Here is a 17,732-nt window from a genome sequence, read left to right as displayed (position 1 = left end):
ACAGCGGATGTGGCCATGCTGGTGGTGAAGGGGATTTGGGATCAGGACGAGTGCTCTTAATGAAGGCAGTGTGGCTCTGTGAGCAAATGCGCTCTCCTCCATGTGACTAAGAGCAGACTTCAAAGAAACACTGGAAAAAAGCAGGGAAGTATGAGTCATCTGTAGAATGTCAGCTTGCATGTGTCTTTATGCAGCATGTAATTATTTTTATACACGTTTAATTAATTTTTCTTTGTATTTCATCTGGGACTACATTTGTTTGTCATTCTCCTTGCTGGGTACAGCGTCATGCTGTTACAATGTCAATGACTGTTTTGGCAGTGGGAAGCCTTTGAAGAACACTGCAGCGAGTGAGGCTGCCCTGAAAAGTGGTCTGAGTTGGAGGCGATAGTCTGAAGCTTTTCTGCAGTGAAAATAATATGTCCTGTAGCACAATTCCCTCCTGAAGCCGTGTCCGAGGCCAAAGCTCCTGGCTGGGGCAGGGCCAGAGATGGTTCAGCTTTGGGACCAGCTGTGCTGGCCCCAGACCTCTCCTGGCTGCTGAAACGGGAGCCTGCCCCATAAACACCCTGCCTGGGAAGGGCAGTTACGTTTGGGGCAGAGCTAGGATGCTGTTAAAGCCTGTACACTGAGGCAGCAAGGAGTGCTGGGGAAAACAAGATGTATAAAGCCAGCTTCTACTATGTACAAACATAGAGAAGTGGTCTCAGAGCAGGAGGGTTGGGAGTGTGATGTGGGGTTTGCAGCTGGGGGTGTGTGGAAGCAGCTGAGGGCAATTTCCCCGTTCCTCCCTGTTCCTTCATCTCCACAGGGATAAATCTGAGACAAAGGACTATTGAGCTGTTTGGGTTAGGAAGACAGCACAATATTTTGTCCAAGTGAAGAAAAAAATGGATAGAATTTGCCTTTGTCATCAGGAGAAAAGTTGTATCTTGGACAGGGCTTTGGATGTTTTTGTTCTTATCTTCTTTACCCATGAGAAGAGGGCTCTGATTCTTCTGGAAAGGTAAGTTGTTAAAACTGTTGCCTGACGTTATGGCTTGCTTGTGCAAGGTGAAAGCAGCCCGTGGCTCTCCTGTGTAGTAGAGCCTGGGACATGAGGGAGAGAGGAAATCTTCCTGCAGTAAACCACAGCATTAACTTTCAGCTATTAATGTACTTATTGCATGTGAGTTTAACTTAGGAAATTGTGTGGGTTTTCCTCATTTAAATGAGCATGTGCTGTTGGAGTCTTCTGTGACTGCTGCCCTGTAAGCCTATGGTGGGTGGCAAATGGGAGAGGGTCTGCTCTGCCCAGGTTGGGATACCACCAAAGCAAGGGGCATGAGGGCACCTCTGGCCAAGCCAGTGCAACCCCTTATCTCCCCTGGATAACATAGTTCAAAACCAGTACAAAACCTAAAAAAAAAAAAGGGCTAATTAAGTAATACCAGCTTTCTGTCACATGTACAAAAAGATTTTGAGAATGCCTCTACTCTCAGGAGTATAACCAAAATAACCCAGCTCAGCACAGTGGAGTCTCAAGGACTGAAACTAGTTTAAGTGGAAGGAAAATCTTGTCTGCCACTTGTTTCTGGCATTTTCCCAGCATGTTTCCTCAGCACCGGATGCTCACTGCTGGCCACCTCCCCTTATCCTCTCTCTCTGCCATCTCATTGCCATTACTTCAAGGTTTCCTTTGCTGCTCTCAACCTTTGTTTGCTGGCTGGTATAACCTTTCATTTACAAGTGAGATGAAAATTTGCCTTCCTCTTGAGTGGTCTTGATTTTTGGTGTGTGTTTAACCTATGTGCTTTGGGACATACAACTTTTTCTTGTATAGTTTCTTCTTCTGCAATATTTGGGGAAACTAAGAAGTTTTGATATTGTGCTTTTCTTTACCCATGACACCTTTATTTCCATTCTCTACAGCTGTCTCATAACAGGGATTTAACCCTTTATGTGTACAGTCCTTGCCAACATTTTGCTTGTTCTAGCTTTTTAAAAGCCATGAATAACATTTCTGCATTCTTGTGTATTTTCTAAGAGTGAAAATGCATTGGAAAAAAATAATTTTTCCTGTCCTGTGATAGGGCAGGAGAAGCATAGAGTAATTCTGTCATGTATTTCAGCATCCCTATACTTACAGCTAAGGAGTTCAGTCCTGCGTGCTGCATCACTGCTAACAGAGCTATTTATACTCTTTCCATACTGACTTCAGCTGGCCCATCTCCACCTATTTGTGAGATGAATGGTGTGCTTGGATCTCAGCTCTTTGTATTTACAGAGTATCACAGGTAATGACTTCATCTTTCCTGGAAGAAGCCAACAAGCCTCTGGCAACCCATGCTCTGCACAAAAAGATCCTTACACTCACTCTATATGAAAGTAAATCAGGAGTTTCATAACTGCAGGACCCAGACAAGAAAAATCGGAAACAGTGTTGAACTTGCCAAGATATAAGACAAAAAATAATAAAAAAAAAAAAAATCTTCTCCTGCTTATAGTCACAAGAGAAATGATCAAATTAGTATCAGGAAAGCTTCCTGACTTGTCATATGTATTAAGATGTTACTTATGCATCTGCACTTTTCTGCAGGTACCTCTTATCTTTTTAGGAAAAAAGATACGTTTCCTGTGCTTGGTTCAGAGCTTCCATTTCTGAAAGATTCTTGTACAATGCATCATGCACTCTAGACAATTCCATAGAGATTGGACACCTTTATAGACCTGAGTCTGACATGTATCTGCATCGCCACAAATGGGGGCAAGGGGGGAGTTAAGGCATTGCATTTTGCATTTGGCTCAGTCTTCCATGTATTTAACTAAATGAGCGGGAAGCGTTCCATGGTTCCCAGACTGTACTTGACCATGGAGGGACCCCACACCGTACAGTGTATGTTTTATGAGGAAAGGTTTGACTGGACCTTAAGAATCAGCCTTGTTTTGGCAGTGGTTCTTCTAATTCAGATAAACACATCAGTGGTTTCCCAGAGGTGGCGAGCCCTGGTGACACACAAGCTATTTGAAAATGTTGTATGGGCCTTGTGAGACCTTCTGCTGCTTTCTGGGATGTTGCTTCCTATTCCAGTGACACTCATGGTTGAGTGACATGACATGACAGAGAAATATTTGTGAAGTATTGGGATGAGTCCAGCCAGCTGAATGGTTCCCACTCTTTGTGACTTCTGACTTCATTGCTGGTCAGGAGGTCTCCTTCATGGAGACATGGGGAGGAGGGAGGCCTCCTCCTCGGCTGGTGGACTGTCTGGTACAGACTCAGCAGTCAAAGAGCCCAACAAGACCCAGCCAATGTAATCCTCTGGGGGGCCCACCAAGTGTATTCAAAATTGGAAATTACTATTGTGTTGCTTTTTTCTTTTTCTTTTTTTTTTTTTTCTTTTTTTTTTTTCTCCTCTCTCTGCTTTGGTTTGGCAGCCTGTGGGTCTTTTCTGTGAGACGTGAAACACTGAACTCCTTAGGCCTGTGTTCCCCTGTCCAAATGTGAATGAACCCAGTATCCGAGCAGGATCCATCCCGGTGGAGCTGCTTGTGGAGTAAGGTGCCAGCCAGCCATAGTGTGCTTTCCCCCACGGCTTGAAATATTATCAGAGGGAGAATCTGTGGAGGCTTGCTTGTCATCTGATTGCATTATTTTTCAACCACACAAGCAATAAATATTTAAAGTCTGGTTGTAGGCAATGTAACAACTCTGTAAATATGTGGTTCTGAATACAGAGGTGAGAGGCTGATCTTTTCTTCTAAGAGGAAACAAATACATCTCCACAATTTTGCTGCTATGAATGAAGGTGGAAACTAAAGGCAGAAAAGTACTGCTGCATATTTATTGCTACCTTCTGGCTATCCCCAGTTCTTTTCCATTTGTCAGTTGGAAGTATTAGATCAAAGCCCAGTAAAGAAAGGCAGGGACTGAGAGAGGGAACTGAGAAACTGAATAGCTTCAGTCTTGCTGCTGCTTCTTGTTCTCTCCCTGCTATCCCTACCGTGTTCTTTCCAGCAACAGAGAAGCTGTGATCAGTAATGGAGATAGGAAGCAGTATGGGAGTTCCTGTGAGGGTTTTCTGCCTTCTGTACAGCTCACATGAACTTGCACTATTCTATAAGTAATTTGGTTTTAGAGGAATGCTTACAGGTGGTTTATGGAACTGAGAGTGACAACTGGCATGAGCCTGAAAACTCTGGGCCCTTATCAGCAGTAGTGGAAGATGGCAGCAGTAGGAGAAGAGGAGAGAATGACCCGTGGAAGTCACGTAGGTCACACTGTAGGTGTCATTGGACATTGACTACAAGCTTTCAAGTGTGGAAATAAATCCAGGCCTGGTTTGATGTCCTTTGTTATGATTAAATTAGATTTTGTGCCTTTGAAAGAGCTTTGAAGGGAAAGAAAAGTACGCTGACATTGACTGGATGAAGATCTAGGCTCTCAGTTGATTTAAGCTGAGCAGCAGAGCTATAGCAGTGGGGGGAGGATCTAGTTCCGCATGTTTCCCTCTCTGGTTTTACGGGTTTTTTTTTGAAGAGAGTTGCTTGTATTTTTTTTCTTAAGTGGTTTTATGAAGTGCTTTTGCAGTGAGAAGTAACTCAGTGATTTGACTCATGTGGCTTGTTTCTCCTCTGTGAGGCATAGTTAGTAAAGTTTTTTGAATGTATAAATGATTAGCAAAATGTGATGATGTGTGCTACATCTTACACCCCTGCTGTTTCTAAAATCCATTTAATGAACAAAAACCTTAGTGGTCACCTCAGAACAGGCCATTATCAAACCACTGTTACCTACCAGAAGTCTCCTTTTCAAAAAGCCCATCTGAGGCATAGTAGAATATTTATTGCATGGCTGGCAGTATCCTTCTGCCTGAGGGATGGACTGCAATTACAGCATGGTAAATATTTCATTAGAACAAAGCAAAACTGCATGGGAAGTAGCCTTCCCTTTATTTAAAACATTTATTAAAATACGTTAGAATCTACATGGGAATAATTCTTTCTACCCAATCTACCAACTCAGCTGCAATTTTAGGCAAGACATTTTGTCATTACAAAACCTTGCATATTAGAGTAATCTATCTTTCCCCCTGAGAAAGATGGACATCTTAATACGGATCAAACTTAGCGTACGCTGATGTTCCTTATACCATTCTGGCTCCATTAAGGAAGTAAGAGCAGGTACAAGCAGACTCTTGTCCCCTTATAAAATCCCATCTCTTCAGAAAGATGGTGTAAATGTAATTTAAGTGCAAGACCTAAACACAAATCAATGTTGAAGTCTGAGCACAAGAGTGGGAAGTAGTCACTTCAACACTGCATAACAGTGCATGTGCAGTATTGGAGACTAATGGTCTATATTAAATATGTTCTGACTTCCATTTGTTTTTAAAATGTCCATATCTCTGGACACTGAGAAAAGACACAAAGACAACCACTTTTTTGAGTGCTTGCCCTACTGTAGCAATTTTCTTAGTGAATAGAGAAGACATCGAAGAGTACATATGAAGAATGAGGTCTTATTGAACAGTAATCTGGCAATAACTCCTTTTCGCTGGAGGTCATCTTTCTACTAGAGGACCAGATTATACAATGTTTAGCCTATAATACTCTACCTGTTAGAGGGTTATGGTGAGGCTCCAAGTCTGTAGCCTGGTCCTAGAGTGGTAACAGCCTTCTTGCTTCTTCAAAAGCGAAGGAACTAAAAGAAAAAGATCCCCTCTTCACTGTACCAGTCACAGGGAGCCTCAAACCACTTTTTGCCTCTATTTTCTGTGATTGTTGGAGAGATGCTGCTTCCACTTCAGGTTTTCAGGCAGCTGAACTCCTTTCTCCATGGTATCTGTTCTTTGATTAGCAGGACTTTTCTCAGTGTGTGTGTTTCTCCAGGCTCCTGGTCAGTCCTTCCCTGCCAGCGACAAGAGTGCTATATACATCACTTTGAATAATTTGTAGACTGGATGTGCAGTTTCAGTGTGGAAGATCACTGTTCCTGAAACTGCATGCTATGGTCACGTAGGAGTGTGGAGCAGACCTCTTGTTGTGCATCTGAAGCCAGCCTACCCTCCCTCCTGTGTTGGAGAGGCAGTTCCGCTCCTCATCTTTTCTCTAATCCTTCACAAAGTTTCAAAACTACTGGATTATGCCACAGTATGTACAAAACCATTTCTCACAGATCAGCACTAACTTCATAGCGTGCCTCCCCCTCTCTGCCAGCTGCTGCCTCTGCTGCTGCTCAGCAAGGAGCTTCTGCAGGGAGCTGCCAACTTGCCTCTCGGCCAAATGTGCCTTTTCATGCCCACATTAGTGCTCACCAACCCCTTTTAAGTTGTGACCTGTAAAGAAACAGGATGACTTTAGAAGACTCAACCAGAAAGATTTCTGGCTCACATTAGTTAGTCCAGAGAATTTTATTGCCTTATTGGTGTGCGTTGTCCTAATACCCTGAGCTCTGATAGGGACTTCTCCAACTACACTGGAAAGCTGACACAATGCAAAAGTTAATGTACAGTGAAACTTGTCTCTAGAGAGCCCTTACAATTCTTGATGTTACAAGCATACAGGTGCTGAAAAGCTGTGTCCCCTTGTTTAAAGCCATGGCTGGTTTTCACTGTGAGAAAGGGATCCTGCAGTAAATCTGCTCCAGGACATAAAATAGCCATTCATTGCATATGGCATGAGCTAGCTCCCGAAATGCAGCATCAGCTCCACAGTCCAAAATGCATTTACGTTAAATGCTGGTTTCCTTTGGGTGACCTCCAGACTCTGAGGATGCAACCACAAAGCATTCTAGTGAGATTCACAAAAATAAGAAAACGCATTGCAAGCAAGTCTCCGAAGTGCACCCCCAGGGCTGGGCTTCCATGCAGTGCAGCACAGAGGCCCCGAGCAAACAGACTTAAGCCAAAGCATTGCCAGAGGGCTGCGCAACTGAGCCTGAGCCGCGGGAGCCCACAGATGTGCTGCTGGCTCTACCCCAGCCTGATGGGCAGGCGGTGAGGGGAGGCCATGCAGGGCTTCCCGGTGCCACCTCCTCCAGTGTTAGCAGAGACAGAGCAATTTCAGAGCCCTGTAAAGCAATTCAGAACTACTTAAGCCTGTGTATATATATGCTTTAAGCTTTTTCTTTTTTTTTCTTTTTTTTTTTTTTTAAATTCCTTCTGTCACAGATAAACATGAGATGCTCAAAGACAACCAGTCTGAGTACGTAGTGTTGACCATTGGGATGCTAGGCAGTGCCTGAGCAATGGAGCTTGAGGATTTCATGTGATAAATACACCCAAAGTAACACTAAAATAGCATTTGGGTACCTAATCCCTTTGGAAACAATCCTGGCCTTCTCCTGTTGTGGGTCACAGCAGTATCGCAGCAGCCGCACAGACATGCTTTCCTCTAACAGGGAGTGAGGTTTTCTGTGTCCATCTTTTTACTTAGCACGAATATGTGCAGTGCTCCACGTGCAAATAACTATGCCAGGATTTGTGTAGAGTCCTGTGCCAGAAGACAAACTGTACGGCTCTATCTTCATAATGCTGCTTTCCTTCACTAAGAAGTCAGAGCAATGACATCTCGCAGAAATGCATTAAAACACAATTGTATTGTATTTAAAAGCAATAATGGATAACTACAAATATGTAATGCTCAACAGCGAAAGAACTAAAGTGGGTTATAGATTTAAGTTAGCAAGACAGATAGGAAAGGGACAAGAAAGTGTAGGTACCTGCTGCCTCCTGGGAGGTTTATGAGGATGTTCCAAAATGAAGATGGGTCTTTGGAGTTGCATTCCTCCCAGAGACTGCTCTCTTGGCGGGAGCCTTGGAGTACCTCCAGCAACAACTTTTACGGTCGTCTCTCATATATATACACATGGATGTTAGGAATCCCAAAGACCCCTAACACCAGCAATTTGCAATTATATTTAATACATTATGTAGTTATTGAAGGCATGAATATGTTGCCATCATGTGATGAGGTACCCTTAAATTCTGTAAGCTAATATCTTTTCTGCAAAACTTGGTATGTGAACAGCTGGCTTCTGGAATGGTGCCTTAGTTTGCCTTTTTGGTCATTAGTTTCTACATCTCTGTGCTTGTCTGGATTTTGTTAGAGCAATTTTTACATCCAAACTCACACGTACGTCATCTGTCAACCAATTACTGGAGGTTATTCAAAGGTTATATTTGAAGTACTCATTTGAGATATAAAGCGAGCGTTTCATTCATTGATAATGGCTGCTGAACAAAGGCTTGAAAATCCTAAAGGAACCATCATTGACAGAAGCCGCAGGTAGCTGTGCTCACACCTTCTGAAGTATGAAGGACTTGTTTCCATAATTGACTAAAGGTGCTTTTCATGTGACTGACATGTTGACAGCAATTAATTAACTTAATATTTGCTTGGAGTTCTGAGCCTGCACCAAGCGATTAAGGATACTTTTGGAAATTAGTGGGTTTGTTTGCACTCCTTCCTCTAATTATTTGCTAAATAATTTACCATCATTGTGTTTCAAATCTCCGAGTACTGCAAATAGTACTTAAATAATATGGTTTAATGCAGAGGGAAGTAAATACAGATGTGTAAAGGGTATGTGGATGAGGGGAGGAAGGAGTGAGCACACCTGGGCTTTAGGGGCAGAGATTTAAAGGAACATGAGTATTTTCCTCACCTAAATAGGAGGTGATAATTTACAGATGGTTGGTACCGAAGAGCTGTAAGGCTTCAGGCAGACCTGCAGGATCTATCTTTATTATGTGGATGTTAAGTGGACTGTTACAAACTTAAAGACTGTAACAAATTTGCTAATGGTTTGCATTTCTGAATAACAAGTAACGTACCAAACTAGGTCTCTCCAGAAACCAAACTCTCTACCCCTCCTTAACAGACACCTCTTCTGCTGGACCCGTTTCTTCTCAGTGGCCCTCATCTGAAACTCACTGTGCATCTTTCAACGTATTTCACTGTTTTCTTGAAGGTCATAGTGATGCCTGAAGTGTCCAGGCTGCTCTGTAAACATGGGAGATAACCTTTTAGCATGGAGTCAGCTTAGTGTGTTTTTCACCTCTTTGTGCCCTACCAATGCACGGCTCCAGTTTGTGAGCATGCCATGCATTGCTGCTGTCCTTTCTAATGAGGTGGAATAAAGCAAATGATGCAGTGACGTTCTTTCTTCAACAGAAATTGAAACTCTGGGAAAGAGGTAATGATGGAAAAGGTCTGTCTGTCTTGATTTCTGATCTGATTTCAGAGTTGTGAGTAAAAGGGAAGCTATGAGTCTCTTACCCTTTTGACTGTTATCTTGCTTAATCCACTAAAACCTCCATGACTTAGATAACACCATGAAGTGCAGATGTCAATGACCAAACAATTACCAGAAGGCATTGGTCAGCCTTGGATGCCTTCAGTTCTTGCAATTGTCACTGCTATGACTCATCAAATCTACCACAGAAACTTCTAGTATTAGGAAGCGACTCTGGCCAGCTCGGACGTGATGTCCCGTGTTAGTCCTGGGCCAACTGCCTACCTTGTGTGTGACTCAGGTTATGCATATATATGACAGATAAAATTGATTATGCTGATGTGTTGTAAGAAAATGGATTAAAGCACCGATTTCCACAAAATACTGAGACCAGCTTCCCCTCCTCCTATGTGACAACACAGCCCTTCATTAGTCCTCAGGTGATCCCACTACTAAGGTCAGCTACGTAGTTGCACACAACAGGCCAGCATCAGTGGATGCTGAATGGATGTGATAGCACGTTTTTGTTAGTTTTAATTCAGAACAATCCTGATTAACTACATTTAGTCCTTCTTTGATAGATAAAAAATAGAAGGAAACAAGTGTGGAGTGCCTTGTGCCTCAAATTCCCTCATGCCCCTGTTCACATAGTGAGTCCTTCACATTCTTGGTGAGTGTATTGGTATTGTCCTCCACCCAGCCAACCCACTGGCTATCCATAAACTCATATTGTCTAACTCCAGATGACCTATACACCTTTGGCAGTATAGCAACCTACATAAAGACTTTGATGTGCATAAAAACGAGAGTGGCTGGGGCTCAACAGTAAATACCTTTTTAAAAAAATGAGAAGGAACCCAGGCAGTCTGCATCTCTCCTTCCTGCTTTTCTCTCATATGTACACTTCTGCCTTAGTCTGTTCAAGAAGACCTCTTTCTCCAGTCTTCATGCTTTATTTTGGATTTCTGCCTTTCCATTTATTCTAATTTTTCAAAGGAGGCTTCTTGGATCACTTCTTTTTTTTAGCTAAATATTCAAGATATCAGCAACATTAGTATATGGAAATTTCCTTGTCTATATCCAAATAACAGAGTTTAACAGTTGCTGGATTTCATATTTAGGGGTGAAAAATGAGGTCTGGGATACAACAGCCTCAAGTGAAAGAACCACAGAAGCCTTTTCCTACCGCACACTGATCCAAAGGAGTCCTTGGTTTGCTTTTAGTTGATCTAGGTAAAGAAAACAGGCACATGTGCTCAGTCAAAGGCTTAGGCTGGGCTCTTTCACACTCACCAGGTCATCAAATTGTCATATGCTAGTGTCACTTTTTGCAGTTACAGTTTTCTTTCTCTTTCTGTAGGAAGAATGAAAAACAAAACTTCATATTGAACAACTTGGTGAGAATGTCTCATGTCAAACCAAGAACAGCACAGGCAGAACTGAGTCACCCCAAACAAACACTGATTCATCTTAAAATGAAATGCATGCTCTCTTGAGCAAAATTCTTACCCTTTAAGCACATTAAGGCTGGTACACAACCATGTTCTTTGAAGCAATTCCTAATAATGCCTTTCCTTCAGTTACCTCCGCAGGTTTCCTCAAAAGTCCTGTCCTTCTCCATCCCTCACTGCTTTCCAATACAGATTCCTTCCCTTGTAAAAGGCACATATGTACGTCCTGTGTCCTGTGTTAGCTGGTTGTCAAATAGCTGCTTGTTCCTCAGGCTCCCAGTGTATGGCTGTCTCTTCTTGCACATTCAGCTCCTACTCTTCCAAACAGCTTTCTCTCCCAAACAGCTTTCCCAAAAGCTGTTGTGTCTATGTTCCAGGTACTTGTTCATGATATAGGTTAGAGGAAGGACATGATTACCCATATTTGGCCCTGTAGATATGACACAAGAGAAATCTAAGGCACAGTCTTGGACTCTGCGATCTGGAACCTCCCATGTGAGCTTTGGAAGTCACATCTCCATATTCCTCCACACCAATATTGTTAGACACAGCAGGAGGAGGCAAACCGAGCCTTTATGTGCTGGTGATCCATCTAAGTACTTTTTCAATGGAAGGCTGCTCTTTGCCATATAGCTCCCAACCTTTGCCGCTCGGTAGGTGATAGTAGAGATAGTTAACTCCAAGACTGACCAATTGTGTTCTTAATTATTATTTTGTTATTAATCTGTACTCATATTATAAACCATGGTATCCAAGCCTGCTTAACTACCAAAAAACTCCCTGCTTTCTGCCAGATTAATACAGGCAGATCCTTCCAGTTGTTATTTGGCTGTTCTGAGTACTTGGCCATTGTCTGTTCCTCTCTGCTGTGTGTAGCAGGGATGACAGCTGGGGACAGGAGTCATGGCTTCAGTTCTCCAAATTCAGAGAGAGACAGCAATCAGGCTTCCAAGCCCTGAAGGCTACTAATTTCCTGACTGTTAAAGCAGAAAAAGCATTCACATGGAGATAGCAGGGCCAACCTTTGGAGGCAGAATGGCAGGAGAAATTATCAAATCTCATTGAATATCAGATAAATAGATATCATTCTGCCACAGAAACCTGCAGAAAAGTTGCTATGCTGTGCACAGACCCATGTGTGCCAGCCACATTCTTAACCCTGGTCTAGGCAAAGCCATGCACAGTGATGGAAATGAAAGAGCATGTGCACTGCAGCCTGAGTATTGCCTCTGCATTATATGTGAGCACTGCATGTGTTCTTCCAGACTCCATATAGATTTTTCAATGGTCAGAATATTTTTGACAGACCTGAGGCACAATTCATTCTTTTCATGCCCAGAAAATAGTAAGTCCTATCTAGAATAAAAAATAGGCTTCTTATGGATGTTTGATTACATTCCTAATAGCAATATTATGAGTGCCTTGAGCTGAATTTGCTAGAGGAACTATAGTTATTTTCTTTCCTTCTTTCCTTTGCCTCCAGCTGCCTGTTCCAGAACAGGACTTCCATTCTTCTTTGTCCATCCATTACAAAAGCGCAGTCTACAGGAGAGTATTTCTGCAGAGAATGGTACTGCTGCCATCTACTTGTTGAAGGAAGCATCCATGCTTTCTTATTAATCATGAACAGAGCTCGGTTTGTCCCAAATCACCTTTGTTTTCCCTGTCTAAATATTTAATCAGAATTTTTATCTCACTTGCGCTATGCATCCACCAGACAACCCACCCACACTTTCTCTTTTCCCTGAGCCACAGCAATGCCAAACAAGTAGTTGCATAAATGCTGTGGTTTGCTATTCCATGGTGGGATTAGGAGTACCGAATAAAAAGTCAGCTCTGACAGAAATGTTTCCTGTAGCTATGGCATTAGTAATGCCTCTTTTGCATGGATTGTCTTGACTTTTCCTATGGCCAAGCCCTTACTACAGTGGGGACCTTTATTTGGCAGGCTGCCCTGGCAAAACTTCTCTTTATGATATAGTAATATACATCTACTGTAAGCACAATCCCTAATTATTATTTTTTTTTTTTACATTTGTGTTTGAGGGATCTTTGAGTTTCATGGAGGTGCCTGCCTGTGATTAAGAGCAAATTTTGTTCCTGTATGACCAAATAACCATGACTCAAAATTTAACTAAAATTGGAAGACCCCATAAAGGGCTGTTACTTGCTCAGCAGGACTCCCAACATCTCTATTCCCTTTGACATGAGTGCAGGGCTTTTTCTGCTGTACGACTTGCCTTCATGGTGCTGCTGTGATTAACAGGCTCCTGTGTGCCTTTTGCTATCTGTGTGTCTACCAGGGGAATTCTGCAACAAAAATTTTCTCTAGAATTATTTCAGCCAAAAAAAAAAAATCCTGATTTTCCTGTTTGCTCCTTGTGCTGCTCTTTAATTTTTCTGCCTAAATGGCACCCTATCAAATCAGCCACAAAAAAAAAAAAAAAAAAATATCTGGATACCAGCTTAGCTGCATTATTGGAGCGCAAACATGCCTGTCTGATTCCTTTACAGAGTGGGTATTGAGGACATGCTTAAAACATTTAAGGGAATGTCGTTTCCAAAGTGTCTCATTGCTGAGCTTTTATCTGTCTGGGGATTTGCTAATGTCAAAACAAATACTAACCAGCAACTGTATCTTGGAATTATTGGAAAAGCCAGCTTACAGATACATTGGTTCTGGCAATGTTTGTGCGACATGTAGATGGAAGGAAAGCAAGCTGACATTTTCTGATTTACAAGTTTAGTCCTCTTTAGCAAAATGTCTTTGATCTTTCCTATGATACTCTTTTCAAATGCCACAAAATTGCTCTGTTTTAAAACACCCTTGCTGAAAGTTTTATACATTGGAGCTTCCTTCTGGTCTCCATAAATGTCATTGCAGCACTCAAAGGAATACTATGGTCTGGAAGCACTTCCAAAAGCTTAACAAGAGAAGAAATATGTTGGATCTTGAAGAAGTAGGAACTAATGAACGCATCCCACATTCTTGTTTTCTTTTCTGTCTCTTTTTTTCAAGCCTTTAACATTGGGACGTGAGTTCCAACCAAATTTTAAACCCGTTTGACTCCTTCTCTTGGAGTTGTGCAAAGGGCTGAAAACAGAACGAGGTGCCATGGAGGAGCCCAGATCCCAGTTTCACCTTGCAGGGTGATGCTGGGTTAGTTGAGGTAAAAAATGATGCGCTCACCACGAGGCATCTGATTTGCTCAAGGAATTATTGCCTGCAAAGCTGGGGAGGGGGGGTGGGGCAGCTGGGTGGCGTTCAGATGGGCACATTACGATGAGTGCACCCACAGGCTGTGCCCATCTAGCTGCCTATTAACTTCTTTGCCAAAGAAAGGCAACAGAGTGTGCAGCACCAAGGGATGCCTCCAGCGGGCACTGGTCAGAGTTTCCAGCGAGCTACAGCTATCCTTCACTATGAAGTCCTCAGGCAGAAAATGATACAGAAATTCAAATGATCATCTCAGAGAATACATTTTTTTATTATGATTTAATTCTATACTTCTCTGCTTCACTTGTGTGTTGTTAAGTTAAAAAATTGCTTTCCTTTTAAGCTCTCATGAGTAAAGCCACATTTTTGCTGCTAGATTCAGTAATCTGATGCATCTTTCACATCTATAAAAGCTGAAACAGCTATTAATAGCAGCTCTGCACCAGGGTTTCTCTAACTATAAATGTTTTGGTATATACACTGCCGAAAGCTCTTACAATAAAATAATAAACAATTTCATAATAGTAAGATGTATATCTACAACCTGATGTGCTAAATTATGTCCAAATTTTAAAATGGATCTCAGTAAATTTGTAGGGTGTGTTAGAAATGAGTTTTAGCAATGGTTTGGAAGTAAAGAATTTGAGACAGACATCTAGAAATAAATTACTAAGGAAATCGGGAATGGAAAAATAAACATTTGAAGGAACCTGTACAAGAACTCATACTTAACAGTCTGCCAAAGTATTTATTTTTTTTTTTTTTTTTATGCTAGAAAAGGCTGATGTTTCTGCCCCGTCACTTAGAGTATGGCCATTTCAACAGCTGAGGCACAGACCTCCAGCAGGGGGAGGGGGATGAGCAGGTGGGGCCTGGGCTGGACACAGGGAGATGGGTGGACGGGGGGAAGACCCACCCCTGCTAGAGAGTCGCTGTTGGGTGCAGCAGCTGATCCAGGTAGGAAACTCCTGGCTGTTCTCACTATTTTCTTTTCCTCGTCTTCTGGAGGCTTTCACCTGAACTGTCTTGTGCTGGATCCACCTCTCTGTAGAACCATGCTCTCACAAGGAATGGAAAAGAGAAGCAGAGCTGAGGCCAGGAAACAATAAATGCATCTTGTGCTGAATATATGTTATTTCACAGAGTCCATTGGTCTCTATGGTGCGGCACTGTACAGGTCAGTTAAGACAGTAGTTTCAATTTTTTTTTTCTTTTGTGCAATGGAAAAGCCCAAAGGGCACAGAAAGGGCACTTCTGAATGCGTGGGAAAGACTTGCCTGAGAATTGGAAGCTGGGAGGCTAGGAATGAGAAAAGATCACTTTGTATTTCTCTGCTATTATATTCCTTCCTTAAACATTTGCTGCTGGCCACTCTGTGACTAGCCACAGGGCTGGAGGGACCTCTGCTCTGACCCCATGCATCTGGGCTTGAAGGCTGGTTCCCAGGGACATGGACCAAGGGAAGCTGCTTTGCAGGAGGCTGGCATGGAAATTCCCAATGGACCAGCAACACATGCTCCCAGAGCCCTCACTGGAGGTGGGCAGATGAGAACCAGTTTATTTCCCTTTGAAAAGTATCTCACAGTCACCATCATATTTTAAGATTCCCTCAGGATATATTCCCATATGCATTTCTGTTCAAATACCTGTGACAAAACCAGTGGTAGTAAGCTGTATTACATAAATTCTGGAAAGCTGTGTGTAGCCTGTCCTCACGTGCACACAAAACAGCTCAGTTCTGTCACAGGTTGTACTTGGGAGGGAGGGAGGAAGGCTGCTCTTCATATTTGTGCCCATTCTGGAAACAGTGCTCAAACTGATCCAAAAAAGTGCTCTTTTTTTTCTCCAAGGGGATATTCTGGATCATGATTTCTTACGTGGCAGAGACATCTGCTGGTGCTAAAGTAATCCTGCAGAGCACCCAGCTTGTCCCAGCGTCTGCACCCTGGGGTGCAGCCGAGGGGGATGAGGGAGGCCATGATACAGTGCTGGAGGGAAGGCACCTGAATGACAGGGTGCAGATGTCCAGCCTCTCAGCTGTCCTCTCTTTGTTTGCAGAGAGGCATAATAATACAACTTTGAAGTACAATTTCCTAGGAAGATGAATTTAAAATTTTAATAATTAAGAAAACTCACTATAAATTGATAATTGCACTTGTTTTAAGGCACCACCAAAAGAGAAATCAACCACTTACCCAGCTGCAGTGAATTATGCTATATGAATAATACAATTCGCACACAATTCATGTATGGACAGCCAGGATAATAATTCTGGTATTTCAACCTCAAAGCAAAATACTTTGCATTAGTGTCTGTAATGATTTATCACAGTAGGAGGAAAAATGAAACAGGATTAGTGTTTGAGTACCTGCAGAAGTCCCAAAAGGATGGGCATATCTAATGCATGTCTCGGTACCTGTTCTTGCCAAACACAGCTGCTTTAAGAGTCCCTGTGAATGATTTCCATGCTGAAAGTGGCTGGTTATGGTGCTGGGGTGGCTGAGCTTTCCCCTTCCCTATCTCTGTCCTCAGTCTCCATGGTTTTATCATGCAGAAGGGATTTTGGTAATAAGACTTGCATATCAATAAGTAGTTCCTAGTTTACAGTGGCTCTGGAGAAGATTATATGATAATAAAACAAGTATTGTGCAATATTATCATTATTGATTTTTGGAACATGTATTTAAAATTTGGAGGAGGGCTGGGAAGGAAGGAGCTTACCTAAGGACTCTGACACTACTAACTTTCAATTTTAAAAGCCTGTCTTGCTTTTGAAAATCTATGCCATCATAAATTAGGGCAATAGAAATGATAGTCATCTCCAGCAGTAACAAAACAAAAATAATGGAATTCTACCTGAGAAAAAAATGAACACTTTTTACTTCCCCACTCTCTGTGAATCACCAAAATTTTTCAAATAGTCTGAGTTTTGATATATCTCTATTTATATATGTGAAAGCAACTGTGTAAGGGAGGAAAAATGGTGGTGGGAAGAGAGAGAGAAAGCGGGGGGTGAGTGTGTGTATATATGCGCACACACACACACACATATATATATATATATATATATATATATATGATGTTCTCAGGCTGTTATGGAATAGCCCTGCAGACTGGCTCCCTTCAGTAATTCCACACAGAGCCTGGGGCCTTTGGTCCAGAGCCCGAGGAGGAAAACAGCCTTTTTTTAGAAGTCCTGGGGAGAAAGATCGTGCAAGCAGGAGCTCCCTGGTGTTGGTTGAGCAGACATGTATTAAAAAATGGTGATGGAATCTCACTGAAATGAGTCACAACAGAGTGGGTTAGGTGGGCTCCGTTTCTATGCGAGCTTTGTGGTATTTAAGGGCATGGCTGTTAAATCTCACTGCATTTGAAAACCGCTATAAACATAAGCAAAATTAGCAAGGAGACCTTGTGACCATGTTCCCAAGGTATCTGTGGAGAGAGTTATTGTATTTTATTATATTATATTACGTTACAAACCATCCATTATTATTTTCATTATTAGATTATACTGAAAACCTCCATTTTGCAGCTGGAGAAAACCAAAAATTTCAGGTTAAATCAGGAACCTGTTTTATGTGGTGGTTTGGGAGGAGGTGGGGGGCGTGTTTTTCTTTTTTTTTCCCGCTCTTACCCTGTAAGTAAAACTACAGGGCCAAAGTGTTCTGCCTTCCTCTGGGCAGAGAGCCCATGCATGGGGGAGTCTCAGCTGATGTAACCACAGTCATCTCCTAGCACATTGGCAGCCCTTTTTGGGAAGGGTTGAGGGTGTGAACAAGAATAAATTTCATATATTTATACAGAAAAGAGGTGCAGAAAGCATGTCACATTGGTCGCAAGGGGG

This window comes from Egretta garzetta, unplaced genomic scaffold, assembly GCF_000687185.1.
Source record: "Egretta garzetta isolate BGI_Z169 unplaced genomic scaffold, ASM68718v1 scaffold206, whole genome shotgun sequence".
NCBI lineage: Eukaryota > Metazoa > Chordata > Aves > Pelecaniformes > Ardeidae > Egretta > Egretta garzetta.
The sequence above is the reverse complement of the archived record's forward strand: the minus strand, read 5'-3'. Positions refer to the sequence as shown.